This window comes from Dermacentor silvarum, chromosome 10 (assembly GCF_013339745.2).
Source record: "Dermacentor silvarum isolate Dsil-2018 chromosome 10, BIME_Dsil_1.4, whole genome shotgun sequence".
In the NCBI taxonomy this organism is placed as follows: Eukaryota; Metazoa; Arthropoda; class Arachnida; order Ixodida; family Ixodidae; genus Dermacentor; species Dermacentor silvarum.
The window spans coordinates 159157986-159176689 of NC_051163.1; the positions used below are offsets into that span (position 1 = coordinate 159157986).

The following is an 18704-nucleotide window of genomic DNA, read 5'->3' on the forward strand; positions in this document are numbered from 1 at the left end:
ATGTAGGATCTTGCGTCAAAGATCGCCTCAACGGCTTAGGCGCTTTTGTCCGGTGGCTCTTACTAAACCGAGGGCTCTATTGTGAATTAAGGAGGACTGATCGCCCTCATGAATAAAGAACTGAAACTGGAAGCTCGCGAGGAAGCTCCACGATTCAAGTTCCTCAAGAAGTTATGACGAAACGAACTCCTGCTTGAAATGCGAGCCAATCGTCCACGTCCTTCGTAAAGCGTAGATCTTCGAAGGCGCTACGGGCACATCCTCCGCTAAATTCTCCGCCGGACAATTAGCATGCGTAAACGCGGAAGCGCGCCCGAGTCGGTGACCGGCTGTGCTAGGGCCCATCTGGCCAGGTGCGTCGAAAACCGTTTAGCGCTTTCAGATGCTACGGCGGAAGGCGAACACGCCTAATTTTCAGCGTTCGTAAAGTAACTTATTCGGCCGCGATTAAGTTTGAATTCAAGCGGGCATCTTTGAGCTTTACGCGTAAATCTAGGAGGGATACATGCGCCAAAGTTTCGAGTTTTGGAAGTAAACTCGGTGGAAAACTTTCTAGTTCGCATTTTTATTATCGTTTCTATGACCAATAAGCATGCCAACCTCCATGGTCATGTCTTTTTTACTGAATTTTCTACCCGAGCTAGCGAATCAAAGAGAAGGTTTCGTTAACTAAAGTCATTTAACACCTACAAAAATGCCTGAAATGTCTGAATATGTCTGAAAATGCGAGTAAACCTAAATAAATCAAAAGTGAGGAATTGTACAAGTATTTATGTCCGAACCCGCCGCGGTAGCTGGGTAGCTAGAGAATATATAGTGATGCAAATCTCCACGTCGCCAGTTAGATCGTGGCCGCTGGGGCCGCATTCCGGTGGAGGCGGAATGCAAGAACGCTGGTGTACCACGCATCATTGCATGCTGCAGGTACTAACACATGTGGTATAAACTTGGACGTTAACAAAGACGCTTGAAAGTTGAGGAACGCGCAATGAGCAATGAACAGAAAAATATTAGGCTTAACGTTAAGACACAGGAAGGTAGCGGCGTGGATTAGCGAGCAAACGGGCGCGGCCGACATTCTAGTTAGCATTTATAGGGTAAAAAGTAACTGGGAAGGTAAGGTAATGCGTAGGGAAAATAACCGGTGGAACATTAGAGTTACAGAATGTGTGCCATGGGAAGGGAAGCGCAGTCGAGGACGGTAGAAAATTAGGTGGAGTGATGAATTAGGAGGAAAGTTGCAGACAATTCATCGAATCAGGTAATACAAGACAGGGGTAATTTCAGAAACTGAATACATCCATCTATATTTATAGACCTCTTTCTATAACGGCAGCATTACACTGGTGAGCCTTGAGAGTTGTGCATGAATTCAGAGGAATGGGTTCACCCAGATTTTGAATGAGTAGCATATCCATGTGTGCTTAGTACTAACACACATCTGTTATTTCGGTGTTAAGATGAAATTAACATTACACTGAAATTATTCACAAAACCCACACTTCAGTCTTCACTAACAGAGCACGAACGCCAACTGCACTTTTTCTGTGGTACTGAAGACAAAGCTAAAGCGTAACATTTTGTGAAAAGGCAGTTAAAAAGGCATAAAGTAACTGATCAAATCTTATAAGGTTAATGCTACATATATAGCCATTAAATTTTACGACCACGCATAAGCGAGTTAAGACGGCATTACAGTGTTGAATACGGTAATACAATCTCGGCACATCTCAGCACGCATCGCCACGAGCAAACTTCAAAAAGCCGGCACAGTTTCGTACTCATAATTATTCGTGGATGGAAGCTAACAGCCTGTGACTTCAGATTTTCCTATTCTAATGGCATTGTCTGTACTTTTTCAAATGCTTCCATTGGAGACGTATTGGATGCATAATTAACAGCAAATAGTATTTTGCTGAAAATTGAAGCAAAAGAAAATTGAAGCAAATAGCTTCAATCGCACGACCATGATTGATGTCGCTGCTCATTGGCTTGGGACCGTATTTGAGCATCGCCTACTCTGTTTGTTGAACGGTGCTCTGTTTGTTATGCTCGAGTGGTGGCACATACCCATCACGGGTACTTCGTACTTTCGTACCGTTGATAGACGCGTAGTCACGATGCGGATTTCACCCCTTAGCTCGGTTTCAGCTTCTTGTTAAGAAATGAAGTATTACAACTATCTACGATGAATAAGACAAGAATAGGAAGTTTATAGAATAGGAATAGGAATAAGAAACAGAAAAAATATTTGACAAAAAGAAAATGAAACAGAATATGTCAAGTACACGTTATGCTGTCGTCATCTTCATTCCTATCTTTATTTTCTTTTTTCTCGTGTTCCGCTCTTTACGCTGTGGGTGCAATTAATGCATGGTTATACACAGCGCTGAGTTTTATTTGCTCTGTAATGGCGGCGTATAAGAACGCACAGCAAAATAAAATGGACATTTCTTCAACCAAACATTGCACTTTTCGAACCGGGAGGGCTACGAGCTGGTTGAGGGAGCGCTTAGTCATCATCAGCACAATGATTGCTATTGTTTGTTTATTTTTATTTTTTCTACTCGCTTTAATCTGAAGAAGCCACAGCAGGGGGGCCGTGCCAGGGGGCCGCTGTTCCTGCTGATTTGCCATCAAAACAGATGACGGTAAGCGTTCTCTTTTTTCCTGCCTAAAGGAACGCTGCTCGTACGCTGCCAAGTGTATGTTAATTAGCATAGAAGAGCGTAGGTGCGACAAGCGGGGCTTTGAAGCTGCCGCCTTTCTGGTCAGATATCGCGATATCTGGATACACGTGTCACGCGATCGAGAAAGCTTCACACGTCGCAGTTGAGTGAACACGTACAACGATCGGTGCGCAAATGGCATCGCGAAAGATTTTCGGGCATCGCCTTCCAGCTGCCACCATGATTGCTGTTTTTTCCGTGGCTTAATGACGTGGGCGTCTGTTCTAAAACAACCGAGCATGCGACAGCTGATACCGCCGCTGGGCCTCAGAGGCTGCGGCGCTTTTCTCTTATGCAAAGTAGGAAACCCAAATGCAAGCGCTTGCGTTTAGGCTCCCTAATGCAGAAAGGTCTCATTTTATAAGTATTCGTTTTTTTCTGTTTGTGCGAATTTCTTTATCATCCATTCTGACGAGCGGCTAGTTTTGGCGATAGCGGGGACGTGGCTTCTTGCCTGCTAATGACTAAGTCCATAGAAAATTTTTTTAATCGAGCTGGCTTTATCGGAGACGCTGCCGCAGTGTGATGTGTAAACCTTCTTGTGCTTGGTGCCGACTGTGTGTGGGCATCATATAGCATACGGAACAAGCGTGAAATTTCTGCAACAGAACGCCCACTTTCAGGCCTTATAACTCGTGATCAGCAACATTATGAGTTTGATAGTTATACCTATACTGTGGCATACTGAGCGCTCTCAAACGTGACCATCCATGCTGGGATTGACATACAATATGCCGAACTATATGCTTCTCTGCATGCCACGCGTGAGGCTAAATGTAGCTCCAATTATGTCATGCGTGGTGCAACAACAGCGTTGTTCAAGCACGAGACGTATGCATGGTCGAGTAATAGCTTGATTGACGTGCGCGTGCGTACTTGGGCGGGTGTACCTGCATGTGTTTGCGCGTGTGTGCGTTTGTGTTTGCGCATGTGTCCGCTTAGGTGCGTCTGTGGGCATGTTTGTCTATCTGTGCGTGCGTGTGTGTGCGTACGTGCCTGAGTGGTTGCCTGTGTGTGCGTTAGTATTAGTCTAGTATTACTCTTTTGTTCTATAAACGGCCAAATTCGTATGTGAACCGAGGAACATGGACACGCAAGCGCAAATGGTCTTGCCTTTATATAGGACACGTATGTGCCGCCGCCGCTCTTCACAGTTACGCCTCTGGTTCGCGCGTTGACAGACAAAATTCCGGCTGCGTTATTAGGCGGGACTAGTCATAACCGTGAATCAGAACACAGTGGGAATGAACTGACACGCGCAGCAACCCGTACTTTATTGTTGCTGGCAAATGCCCACCTACGTACTTTTCCAGGTGGCTGGGCTTAATGCAAGCCACTCATTGCAGTCATAGAGAGATACAGGCAATTAAGCCAGATAAATCATTAGGGAAATTAACTGTTGTGCTTACTGTAAATATCGACATAGTGAGGCAAAGGGAAATGAAAGGGGACGCAAAGATAACTTGCCATCTTGGCCGTGAGCGGTGCTGGCGAACACTCCGAGGGCTAATGTTGTACACATACAGAAATACTGAAGAAAGTGAACGGGACAATGGCCGCCGCTGTAGCTGAATTGGTAAAGCCCCGCATGCGCAACGTGGTGTATATCTGTTCGGTCTGCATCTGCGGCAACTTACCTTTTTGTATACATTTCCATTCATCATATCATCCGTACACTTCAAATAAATTCATTTCATACTAAATAAATTCATACTTCATTTATCCTATCCTTTCTCTCGCTTCATTGTCCATTTTTAATAGGCTTGTTACTAGCAAAAAAATGAGCCCGTCAGATCTCCTCATTCTTCTTCCTATTTCTTATACACAGGCTTACTGAAGGAATTTCCGAGTGAATGTTTTTATAGGCAAGAAAGAGAGCAACTAAGGTTTGATGCGAGCATAAGAGGGCTGCGCTGCCTGTAATGAATCGAAATTGTCGCTCAATATGCCCTCTTAGTCTTGTAATATCAAGGTTGCGTTTAACGAATTCGTAGTAGTGCCAAAATGCTTTGAAACAGGCAGCCTAATATGCCATTAGCCAACTTCACCAGCGTTTAGAGGAGCGTGATTCGACTATTTCAGACCGAAAGCAACTTTCTCAGTGTTCATGCGGTCGTCAAGCGAGTGAATTATTACGAACACGCCAGCGAAAATCGTGAACTTTACTATACGACATGGGACGTCACACACCCATAGTGTATCGAACACGCCTCCTCTTTTGATGCACGCTTCGCGCCTGTACCATCGGCCAACGCAAGTGCGGTTACCAATGCTGAGGAGCATTAGGCACACGCACGAGCTCACTTATTTTCTGAACGGGTAGCGCTCAGATGTCAGTAGCCTGGATTCGCGAAAAACGCACGTTGACATGAAATATCTGCTACGGTCTCTGATACTGCCGTTCGTGTAGCAAAGTCTGAATACTTGTGGCATAGGAAGAAGCAGGTAAAACCGGAGCAGAAGTAGTACAATGAAAACGTACGTACTACAGTTTGTAGCCTTCATGAACACATTTGTAGCCTTTCGACGATAATCGTGCTTTTTTTTAGTTCTATGCTTGTGCTATATGGTATTTGAGATGCGTATTCAATCATTTTTGTGTGTGTGTGTGTGCGCCGTTTAAATAAAAGCGATCCGAAAAGCATGCTTCTGTGCTATATACACAGATCACCAGGGGGGAAAGTCATATGCCACGACTTTTTTTTCTTTAGTTTTGTAAATCCATGTATATTTGAAAAACTGGCATGTGTGTTTGATACTCATACGGTTAGCAAGGCAAGCGTAAGCATCGTTTTTAGAAAACTTAAGCGCAGTAGCCACCAGCGGACTTGATTCATCTCAACTCCTAAATAGACGCCGATATTGATTACGATATCGGATAACTACATGCCTTAAGGCAGTCTAACGGCACGCTATAGAAGGTCTGGTGTGTGCTGTGTGCTGAACCTTGATTGCCATTACAGCATACTCATGTTCCGAATGATATAAAACAATCGATCACACTCGAGGATACTCACACGGTACATTGCTTTCCGTTTGGCCTGTGACCGTCTTTCGCATAATTTTCACCGTTATCCAGTTAATGCCGCACGCAAGACGCGCCTGCGTGTACTCGTAATTTCTTTAGTGTTGTGCCTACGCTAGAGCAAAAGTGACGTCTCTAATCCGACGTTGAACGCGAACCGAGTAGTGTTGTACTTTCTCGAATGTAAGCCAGCACCAGCGATTACTCTAAAATGTACAGTGATAAAGTGTTAATCACGGTATTGCAATAGCGGAATTACCACTATAGTAGTGATTTGAGATTTGCTTGTCCTTCAGGGCATAATTCCCCCCCGCACCTTCCCCCCCCCCCCCCCCCAAAAAAAAGTATTTTAAAATCTAAGCTCACACGTATGGCAGTGTTTAGTTCTTCGTCGTCACCACAACATGACGAAATATTTTTACAGCTAAGCTGTATATGACTTGGTTCTGGCGGATCGCGTCCGCAGACAAAATGACACCTACAACTACAATTAGAAAGAAAGTGGGCCGATCCTGGTGATAGTGCAGAAATGGTCCAAGCTCAATGAAAGATACCCTGTGGGCTCGGGGACCTGTAACGTGTACATGAACTACCCTTGTCCCACATGGGACCCAAGGAGACAAAAACAATGCTCCAGAGCGATCAACGCTGGTGCCCAGACGCTAGTCTATGATGATGCGTGTCGAAACGGCAGTGATGAACGCATTAGTCTACATACCAATAGCTGTGTCTCATTCTCTCTTGACATAGCCATTTCCCTACACACTAAACAATTTCTCACCCATAAGGGTGTAAATCAGCTTGTCCCCAGACGAACACCCTTTGCCACCTATTGGGTGCTTAAAAAAGGGTGCTAGAAAAGGGTGCAGAGGCCAGCACCCTTAAGGAAGGGTGCACAGCATAAAATTTTAAAGGGTGTAGTGGTCGCACCCTTACTAAAGGGTGCTATTTCACCATAACACCCTATAAAATGGGTGCTGGAAGGGTGCTCTACATTGATTCACCCGAGAAGCAAAAGCCGAGGATTGATGTACGACCGCAAATGTGTCCACAAAGGTAGAATGCTCTACTCCGCAGACAATGCCGCGTGACAGGCCGCTTGCTAGCAACTGATATTTGGACAAAACAATGTGTATATATATATATATATATATATATATGTAGTGGGACAATATGCATCTTTCCCATCCATGAATGACACTTGTCACGCATTTCATAAATGTTGTATAGCTATACCTATTTGTGGACCAAAATGCACAGCATCAATCCAAGGCTCCTGCGTACCTGCACACATGCATGCCCAGGAGATGGACGCTTGGTCTCCATCCAGACATGCATGCCATGCAAACAAAAAATTGATTCAGGAAAACAATGCATAGGGACCATTCGTTTCCAAGGAAATATACGATTGTTGAACTGTAACAGTCATATTTCCCTTGCAACAAAGGCAGAGAATATACACTATACAGCACCTGGTCATCTCTTGCTCATTTGAGAAATGCGTGGCACAGGTGGGTTTTTGTACACATAAGATTGCGGAATAGTTTTGGTATCAAAGTAAATTTATTAAGAACGTCAGTAAAATAACGCAACACAAATACATATCACCTGACCTATTTAATACAGCATTCAACTTCAAAAAGAACAGTTGCTAACTTTGCATATGGGAAATGATCCGCAGCATCGTGTATACTCCGCTGACCTACCACAACAGTATATGAGATCAGCTTTCGTAACTACGTAATAAGCGAGAAGTACGTATCAACCTTCTAGAGCTTTTATTTTTTTTACGACTAGAATCTTGCTTAGTTATTGAAAGTTAAAAAGAGCTAATGATGTAATACAAAAGACAGTTTACCTGTAACATTTAGATAAGAAAGTGTTGAATAGTTTAACCCTTTCTGTAATGCATATGAAAAATGCCAACAGTGACCGAGACCAAGGAACGCCCCACATGGAGAATGCTTCTAAGTTTTAACAATTTGTGGTGCTGACAATAGAAAATTGTTAGTGTAATCATTTTATGGCTGACAGGTAAATGATCAGAAAGCAGAAAACCACATGCTGCCAGTGGGATCCTAACTAACCACATCTGAAAATAATTACACTAATAATTTCCAACTACTAACACTGCAAATAAAAAAAAACGAATAGCGTTGCCATAAGCTTGCCTTGTTATCGGTGACTGTTGGCTTCCTTCATATGTATTGCAGAAATGGTTAGACAAAACAAAACTTGCATCTGAAAATTACAGCTAAACTCATGATGAGGTAACAGTGCACAGCTTCAGCACATTAAACATGGCACACATTTGGCAACATTGTTCAAGAACTTTGTAGCCACTACTCTAGGGGTACTCAATGTGAGCCCAAGGAAAAGGCGCTCCAACACGAGAAGAGTGTTGAACAGCTTGCGGTCGTACTGGATATTGAAGAGCCAGTAAGCAGATAAAACAGCCGCCAGCCCCTCCTCCCCATTTTTCACTGCAAACATCTCGCGGTCCACCTTGATGTGGAGGTCAGCCTCTTCAACGTCTTCTCCAGAAAATACGATGCAAGAGGTTGCAGGAACGCTCGGGTCCTGTAGTGGCAAGAAAAAATATTGCATCATCACCAACAGACCATGAATAGTATATTGTCACCTCTTCCTACTTATTCACCCTTTATAAAGCTATATGCAGGTTATACACGATTTCAATGTAAAAAAACAATGTTAACAATACAAATGGCTAGTTGACATTTATGGACCCAATTTTGGTTTATGCCCGACGCAAATTTTGGGACCACACTCGGCAGTGTCCAGACTTCTTGAGATGGAGGCTTTATTTTATAATAAATATGTTCCACAGGATTTGCTGAGGCCAAAATTTGCACAGAATTTGCTTAATTTAAACATTGCTGAGAACTAAAACAGCGCACTTCTCTTCCAAGCTGTTTTGTGCATGCCATTTTAAATTCCACTTTCACAAAAAAGTGAGTGCATTACAAGGCAGAAGCAAAAATTGCATCCATAATCCTTCATGTGATAACACTGAGGACAACACTGGAAACTATCTGGCATATATATATTGAATAAATAAATACTTTTTGCAATTTAGGAAGGTGATTGGCCCTTACTTGAAAGTGGCATTTTCAGTTCCATTTTTAAAGGAGTAGACACCTTATTTTAGTCGCATGTTTTCTTCTTTTAAATGATGCGGTAGACATAATAAATGGTTGGCCATATGGTATTCGCATTGCCAAATTATTATTTGAATTTATTTTCTCATGTTCCAATTTCAGTTTCATCAATCCAACGAGGGCTGTGACGTGCAGTTGAGGTCACGCAAGACATGAAAAAACGACAATATAATCACTGATATAGTTTCAATTCACTACAACGCTTAAACACGTTTCAAGAGCTATAGACCACAAATGATGTATCAGCAGTTATATTGCAGCTTTCTTGCTGTCTTGTGTGACCTAAACACCAACTACACATCACAGGCATCGTTAGGATGAAATCAAAACAAACATCATGGAATAAATTCAATTATAAATTATTCAGCGTTCGTAGGCCAATAATACTGGGTGATCATGAATATTAATGTCCAATGCATCATTTAGAAGAAGAAAATATGCATGCAAAAATTTGGTCCTTAAACTATAAATTCTTGGTGAACTATTGTCCTATACAATTTCATGTTATTTCTGGCACCTAGTTCCAAGACATAATTCAGGTTCTTTGTCGCTATTACTTCGTGGTTGCTCGGGCCCTGCTCATCACCACACTTGTAAATGAAGTCTCTCTCCAGTCCATTGGCATTCAAAATTCCAGTAATGTTATGCTTGCTCAGGCCCTGGTCGTCATCCCCCTTGTAAATAAAATAATCTCTTCAGTCCATTGACATTGGAAATGCCAGTAAGGTTAAGCGTATAAAATCTGAAGACGCAACATGCTGTGCATTCATAATAGTAGCTGGCAGCTCCCCGGGGAACACCTTTATGCTTTTAGAGTACTTGCTTTACGTATTTCTTCACTACTTTGTTTGAAATATGATTCTTAAGATTGTTTTTATATTATTGGCTCCCAAAATTGGGGGAGCCACCTATACAATAGTGCAGCCATTGTCCGTATATGGTATTTATCTACCATGTTTATGTGCCATATGTTGCTAGGTAGCAAATACACAAGATAATAACCAACAATTGCTTAAGAAAAGTAAAAATTTCCTGAAAAGAAACACTGCTTAAAAACATCAGTAAAAACGCAAACAAATGCAAATTATACAGTGGATTCTCTTGCCCAGAGAAGTCATGGCTGCTTCAGGTCCAACGTGATTTATTTGATTTAACCAAGCGCACCACCAGTTGGCAAGTGTTCCCCTCAAGCACTAGCTGTAGAATGAAATCTCAGTGCAGTTTTTGGAACTATCACAGGCGCACCATATGGCAAGGTTTTATGACGTCCCTTACCAGACAGCAGCAGTCCTCGAATAACAACCATATATTTAGGAGTAGGACCTTTGGTCATTTTTTTATTCTACAAACTTTTCCTGTGGTTGTTGTCAAGCATGTTTATTTTTTTTCGGTGAATTATTGACGAATGAAATATTGATTTTTTCAAAAGTCACTAAGAATCCAAATCTCAGCGTTCTTGTTCGCGTGAAAAGTTTAACCAGTAATTATCGTGTAATGGTAATGCTTCGAGCTATGCTTGTGGAAGGAATTGCTATCATTAAAAAAATAACACTAATTAAGTAAGGTAGCCAACAGACAAAACCGCAAGTGGAAGTTTTACTTCTCTAAGGACTATAGGCTGACATGTTAGGCTGGTCACGGTGGGTTCAGCAAATGACATGACGTAAAAAAAAACACCCTTTTCCCTTGATGTGCTAGTGAAACTCGTGGAAACTGTTCGAGTTTTTGTGTATATCGAAAGCCTACACACACACCGGCAGATACCTGCAGTTTGGCTCAAACCACTCCATATCCCACAATACATTGGTAGTCGCAACGCAACTGAAAAGACCATCTGCAGTTCAAGAGAGGAGAGAAAAATATAGGAGAAAGCGATTATCATGGACCTCTTGAACAATGGCTACAAAAGAAGCTTCATTCACCACGTGTTGCAACAACTTGACCTGGGCGCCCACACACCCCTCAAACACTTTCCTACACGAACCGTCAGTAATACTGCCTTCCATCAGCCATCCCTTCGGATCTCCGTCACGTACATTTATGGTATAAGCAAACAGCTAGCATGAGTGCTGGGAAAGGAGGGTATCCATGTTGTGCAAAAACCCACATCAACGCTTCAGCGGCTCATACCACGACTATAAGATCGGCCTCCAAAAGAAGTTCCCATGATTAGTTTACCAGGTGCCTTGTGCCTGAGTGCTACACCTCCTACATCGGTGAGACGAACTTCCCAGAAAGAATTCAGCTGCACAAAAATGATGTAGGCAGTTTCAATGCAGAGCGCAACGCCCTCGCAGAACATTGTGAGAAGCATGACCATCGCATCAACTTTGACGGCACCAGTGTCATTGGCACTAAAGCTAACCACATGAGGAGGCTCTACCTAGAATCGTGGTATATGCAAGCCATGCAAGGAAACCTGAACAAATCCACGGGAGCACTTCCAAGCGTATAACTGCACGACCTTCAAAGCCACCGGCAAGCACGACAACAAAGAGACCTAGACCAGGAAAGGTGGAAAGCACAACACAAGACTGCTCAAGAACGATATGTGTGGTCTTTCCGAGCGTCAGTTTTAAATTAAATCAAATCTTGGCTGGAGAGTCGTCCTTTACTGACAATTTTTTTAATAAGCCTGACAGACTTCTGTAGATGTTTACCTTTATAACTAAGATATGCACTCGCGTGTGCACTGCAGGTGTTGCAAAAATGGTGCGCTGCACTTTGACAGTGCTAACATTCTAGATGAAAGCAAAGATCACACGTAAACTCCTGGAAGCGCATCATACGAGGAAAAGATGCAATACCTCCGTGAGCAAAGCTTCAGTTTTCTTGTACAGATCAAAATAAGACCTTTTTCTGCCTCAAGATAAGATGCACCTTAGAGTGTATGTCGGCCCTAAGTTCACCATTGGGACACGTCTTTCGTTTTGCATTGTGTGCATGCATGCACGATGCAGCGTTTATATTTAGCCTGCCATGTTGCAAGAAATTGTTTGCGAGGTCTTGTGCTGCAGTTATGTCCTCGAAAAATCTAGTTTTTTCAGAGATCACGTGGACCTGACTACGCAGACTGAGAACTTATCTTCACAGGAATTCAGGTCGGCCATTTAAAAGTCGTTTATTCCTTTTTTAATGGGCCCAGATATCTGTTCCGATATAAATTAAGCTTGCCGTGTTTGACGCAGAACTATCACAGTAAAGCACAGTGCGTTTATGATGAATTTTGAGCTAAGCTCATGGGTACTAAACATTCATTGTAGCAGAACAAACTCGCAAGAAACTTATCTGCTCTTGCACAAAGATGACAGACCATTAAGTTCTTTGACATTGAAAGACAGAATCCGAAGTGCTGCAACTGTTAGGATGCCTCCAAAGCGAAAGGTTTATAGCGAACACTTTAATGCACTTGTTTAGTATCTTCCTAAAGTTCCCTAAATCTGTGACAAAGGTTGGTTTTGAAAACTATTAACGCTGTGATTTTCTGTCACTAAAAGCAAATGAACACTGGTGCTAGGGTAACATCCCCTTATTTATGTCGACTGCACCTTGAAGACCTTTCCCGTCAAGAATATTCTGTGCCTGCCATGGCACAGAATATTCTTGATCTACGCATGTAACTGTGCAACACTACGCCACTTTATTTCCATTCCACAGATCAAACAACCTACCATTAAAGAATTTAAGTTTTAGAGAAGATATGAGTTGAAAACTTGAAGAACTGTCTTAAAAGAACCAAATAATTGAACACAGATGTACTCTAATGTTATGCCTATGAGACGAAACCCTGCAAAAATAATGTCACGGAGTGTAGGTCTAAAAGCTGCCGATGAAGCCTTTGTAACAGTACTCACGTCGTGTTCGCAGCCTCTCCGGTGACATCTCACGAGCCTTTTGAAGTGATGCCATTACACTTGCTTCGCAAGGGATGTGTTTCATTTCTGCCATTTTCACAATTTTGTTGATCCCTTTTGCAATACAAGGTGATGGGTCAATCTTAGTCAGTCTTGCAAAGTCACTGCAAAATTGCAAAAAAAGATGTGTCCGAAGTGCACTACAAGAACCAAGCAAATACATAGCAGTTATTTTTACCATCATGTTATCTACAAGCACACAATTTACATTGAAGATTTGGCAAACGACAGATGTAAACAATCCAAGTGAGCACTCTGACCTCACGAAATAGAAATGGCATTTTTCTTCTGAAGGTGTATGAGAAACTGAAAATTTCTAGTCACACAGAAAAGAAAACCAAGTTATGGTGCTCATTGTTTACTCTTTTTTTATTGAAATAAAAATGAATCGAGTTGTCCCCATGTCTTAGCCACCACTACCCTTTTTCGCTTAACACAGAAAAGTTTTAAAAAATTGTCGCAGTTTCACCCGAAAGGCGAAGCATCAATTGCGATAGCAAATTAGTAGAGAGCTATACGGAGTAAGCATAGTGGTTTTATCAGCTGTATAAATTTGGACATGCAGCAGCATCAGCAACGCGCAGTACTGTTGTCGACGCCGTCGTCGTGCCCGCGTTCGCACCGAACGTGCCCGGCGTTGGTGACTGTTGCCGATGCCTCTGCGGGTGGCTCGGAGGTTTTCGATGAGATCTGAACAGGACACTCGTCGAGCAGCGCCGGAAGTCTTTACCCACCTTCTGTCTCCCAACGTTTTTACATAAATATGGATTTGGTGCGGCAGCTAAACGTCGCCTCCCCTCCCTCCTTTCCCCCACCCCCCGGCCTTTCACGCCATGGAAGAAGTCGTATTTGCTCTATATATATATATATATGGTGATTGTAAAGGAGAAAAGAGATGCTTAATTCTGCAGCCCTTCATGGAGCACAGCGCAGAAGCGCGTTTGTCTTCCGCCATGTGTTCGCTCGCCATGAAAGTGCGCGTCCCTCGCGCCCTTTCAGTCGCACATACAGCATACGGCGATTTCATCACCGTTGACGTCATACGGAACCTCACGGCGACGGCAGAAATCCGCTTTGGAGTGTCCATGTAATTGCTATCGCAATAATAAAAAAGAAAGTCTTGCTCTCGGTAAGTTCAAAAGTTATCTCTTGAACACAGTTCTCTAGTATTTTTCACACATAAGCACTATGCACACACACACACAATGTAGTTCAGTCAGTATTCATCACAAATGCCAGTGTCTTCATACAAGCGTTGAACGACTTTCATTGCTTTGTGGTGTACCTTTTGATGGCCAAGCGTCTGTGGCGCAAGGACAGCCTTGGTGACATAGCTAATGAGTCTTCTGCCCGAATACATTAGAGCACTAACTTTTTCATCAGATAAATATGTAGAGAGCAGTAGTCTTTTTTTTAGTACACTAGAACATGTGTGTGCATTAAAATTAGTTTTTAAACCATTTACAAAAGCTCTAGTTCTTTTTGAATGCAGCCGCCTCCACAACCATGCAGGCTAAGTTAATGTAAATGCTGTTTCATACATAGTAGCAAAAGTACTTACCCTCTCAAAGCTCATCATGTATGGGTACTTCCTCTTCGCCTCATGAATATTATTTATCAAGGCCATCCTTTCATTGATTTGATCCTCGTTAGGGGAGCATTTGTGACATTCACAACTGAGCCAGTCCGTGTGCATTGCAAAACTTGTTTCGTCTTCTCCGGCTATTGTAGAGATAGCAACATCCTGAGGGAAGCAACACCAATATAGCTGATTGCAGCATAAATACACCTGCACTATGCAAGGAAATATTTCAGTAATGTTCAAGAGGTATTGTCAAAAGTTAACGGCCTCATTTACAATCCTTTTTATGTGATACATTTACACCAACACACAACTACGTAGGATTTCGTCAACCATGAAAATAGCTAATTAGGTGGATTAACATATGGCCTTGTTCCCACCTGCTAGACAGGCAGCAAACCCACAAAGGACTGTGGTCGAGCACCAAATAACTTTATTAGTATCCCAAAGGCCTCGTTTCAACTGTATCCTTGCATTTTGTTGCAATTGGTCTTTCTGATTTATGGTATTTAGTTTTGCCTAGCTAAATTGATTTGTTAAATATTTGGCCAGCCTAAATTGAATCACGAATCCAAAATACTTTGATACCACCTCAAAACAGAGAGCACTAAAAAGACAGAATTAAATTCTGAGCGCTTCTACTCAGTGAAAATTAGAAATAGTTGAAAGCATTATCAAATGAAAATACTATGGTCACCATTAGCTTGCTACACGTCATCCTAGATAAACAAATCAACATATTGTATTTCACTGCGGAATGCCCCCCACGATCTTTTGCACTTTGTGCCACTGGAGCTCCACTGTGGCTGTTTCTTCACTGCCCTTCCTGCGTGACCCAAACTTCGTGTGGTTCTCACCCACACAACCATCCCTAGGGAGAACTCTTCGCTGATTCTTGAATCTGTAGCGCAAGGCTACCTTCCAGGAGTCCCGCGAGTTGCATGAACAATAGAATAATATTGTGCTCCAATTCAGAGGTCACTTATTGTAAAGGGCCAAATGAAATGTTTAGTAAGCATCATAGAAACAAGGAAAAGGCAAAGCAGTGCAAACAACACAAATGACAGAACACATGCTGATACTACCAATTGAAAGTGGTTTTATGATCATGTGCAATAAGTTCTCTCAAGAAAGAACAGAAAGATTAATGACACCCCAAAAAACAAAAGTCAGACACAATTTCTGAGAGAAAAGAACTTAAGATTTCAGGTAGAGCAGTTTCTTTACGAGTGTGGTCGAAGGCGGGCTGACGCAAGTCACTCCCCTCATGTAGATGATGAAAGCTTCATAGGTTTCCCTAGGTGTTTTTCCTTGATATTAAAACGCATGTCTGGTGAAGCTTCTGTCCGCAGTTATTACGTTTGGAGTGTATGGGAATATTGCTCTCTGTTCCAGCCTCAATGAATTTGTACGCTCAAGGATTTTTACGATAATGGATGTGCCCAGAATCACATTGTCTAGAATCCCCACAGCTGGCTGCCCCAAGTAAAATAACAATTTACTTACAGCTCTACTTTCTACTACGTCCCTCAGTTGTGGGCTGTAAGCACACAGTAAGCAAATTACTACATCTCGAACTTTCTCACCAGCAAAACTATTTTATCATCTCAACAACTCGGCCAATAAAAAAGATAACAAAAAAATTTGGCGGTGCTCCAAATGCTCTGATGTATACAATGTGCAAAATACGCATGCTGCCACTCCAACCACGTTCCACCTACATATGCTCTTGTCATTATCAAACAGCAGATGCAAAACACGTAGCAAGTGCATTTGAAGTGGAAGCGTGCTGTCTTCAAATTTCTCAACGAAATTTAAGCTAGTTTAAGGCTACACATGCACATACCTCGACAGCCCCACGGGGGGTCTTCAGAAAAGTTCTAGCATCTTTTGGAAGATTCCGGAAAAACCCGTGTGCTCTTAGAAGTCGGAGAGGCGGTGTCAGGGACCTGTGAGTAATGTTACATTGTAGAGCCCACTTTGCAAGCGAAGCTGCGAAATTTTAGCTGCTAGTGCTTTGGCTTCCTGCCCGTTCTGCGGTTTCCAGCACGTCAGCGTTAAATACATCGGAAAACCGTTCTTCTGAATCCTCACCGGCTTCGGATAGTCACCAGTCGACGGAAACCTCCGCATTACGATCTGAACAATCTGAGCTGCTTTCTGTGCAACCTGGGCCGGTATTTTGTAGCGATGCCTTATGCTTTATTTACTAGTCTTAACATCCACCACTCACGGCCAGCTGATCCAGTTGATAACGTGAACGGACCGTCGCTCTGACCACTGACCAAGCGCGAAAAGCGCGAAGGGGCATTAGCATCCGGAAAGGCATCGCTACAAAATACCAGCCTTGAACAATAGACTGTAGCCGCGCTACTGCTAACAGGCGTTGCGCTTACTGCACTGAAGCTAGGATACTCGCTTTCGGAGTAGCTCGCTTGCGGTTCACTTTTGGGCACGCTACTGCTAGCCCGTCGCGAACGCTTACTGAGCTGCCGGTACGCAAGGCTGTCGCCGGCCTCGACAGGCTGGCCAAGCGCTTCAAACAATTCGGCAACCTCGCGGCGTGCTCTGCTCTTGACATATCTCAACATAGTGTTCATAATCAATACACATACGCGTGCTAGCTGCGCTAACAAACGTTTACTTACCGTTACGAGACAAAGGGCTGCTGTTCCCACCGGAGCTCACATCGCGTCTTCTGTGCCGCCGCTTTCGATGTTGCGATAAACAGACGTTCAAAGCTTGCGGTTCGTACGACTTTCCGATCGGTGGGCACTCTGGAGGACGCCAGTGACGATCACGCAGCCCCAGCCCCAACAGCAATTCAAAAAACTAATGCAAACACGCGACTTCAATTTCACTCCGGCTCCGAGAAGAATGATGCCATCGCAACGCAAATACGCCGCCAAAGCAGGCAGAAGGAAAAGGCGAGACGTTGCGCCACAGCTGCTTCTTGCCAATTCTTCTTTATAATTGCTACTATAATTACGGTATTATTTTATAATATTAAATGTAATATTATGTAATAATAATTATACAAAAAACACAACGTTCAGAAGGTTTTATCTTTAAAGTATAAACGAAAAGCTGTTGATTATTGTAGGCGCCATTTTGTTAAGGACAATTTACAGGAGTTTGGCGTGAAATTTGAAATATTACGTTCATTTGCTAGAAAAAGTTATTTCGAAGAAACAAACAATTAACACAATACTAATACCGATTGCTATACCTACACGTGCACCAACCAAAAATTATCGAATTGGGGTAGGCAAGAGATAAAGGCGAACTTTGGACGCAATGATTTATAGCGTGTCGAAACAAAAAGATAGCAATTATGTAATATTGTTTATATTTCAGGGAACTGTCACTACTTGAGATTATTTAAACCAGTAGGTTGTGATCTAAACTATACAAAAGCAACAAAATAAACAACACAATTATATTAAAATAGGGCATCAGATATTAAAATAATAAAATAAAATAGCACAGCAATTATATAATAGAGATTTAGACACAATGTCGTGTGCAATATTACGAGGCTGCGCGGGGAATATGCTTATATTATGGAGTGGATTGCAGATAAGCCTTGAAGGTCAATCATATAAATTAACACGACAGCGTTAAGGACCCCGTGTCGCAGAAAATGCGGCGTTGGTGTCGGCGTAAGCGCCGGCGTCCGTGGTAGAGAAAATCATCCCGGACCACCCCGACCGCGCAGGCCCTTCGTGTGGCGCAAGGTGTTAGTGAACAAAAATTGAATTTCTCACAGTAAAATCCGTCAGAAAAAAATGGTAAAGTACGACTTAACCACAACCTACAGCCATGGTGGCATCGGATTATAATTTGAATGTACGAGAAAACAATTCTGGTACGAGGAAACGCAAACAAAAACCCCTTTTCCAGCATTTTTACTATACCAACAGTGGCGCGCTCGGGTAGTTTACTTGCAAAAATCCTATCCAGATGTCGCTCGCATCCTCGACAAGGTCAAATTGGAACTTAGCCTGCCTAATGTTCTGAACACGCGCGGGCGCGTCGGGGCAATAGCAAACAATTAATAAAATAATTAAAAGGTCCCAGGGCCTTCACATTTTAATATAAGACCACTTATATTGCCCCTGTAAAAACGTCTTCCCAGCAACCCATTTCTGTTTAAAAGTGAAGCCCACTTTAAGGGGATTTGTGTAAGTTTGGTCTTTTAAGCTGGATTTCCCACATTCTGTGTTGCAGTGAAGTCTAGTCATAAAGAAAAATGCGATGCGAACGGGGCCCGAT

The 18704-nt window shown here is 42.7% G+C and overlaps 1 long non-coding RNA gene across 3 annotated transcripts; it reads right to left on the reverse strand.

Annotated features, from left to right (window-relative positions):
• Positions 1-7546: 7546 nt before the first annotated feature.
• LOC119431133 (uncharacterized) lies at positions 7547-17323 on the reverse strand. Of its 3 annotated transcripts, none has more exons than XR_007464114.1 (5): positions 17078-17323; positions 16276-16378; positions 14409-14591; positions 12788-12951; positions 7547-8334 (listed from the first exon to the last, which is right to left on the reverse strand). It is a non-coding gene; the product is annotated as an uncharacterized LOC119431133 (long non-coding RNA). The 3 variants fall into 3 exon arrangements; XR_007464115.1 differs by lacking the exon at positions 16276-16378 and adding an exon at positions 15936-15969 and having other exon boundaries at positions 17078-17319; XR_005187992.2 differs by lacking the exon at positions 16276-16378 and having other exon boundaries at positions 17078-17317.
• Positions 17324-18704: the final 1381 nt, after the last annotated feature.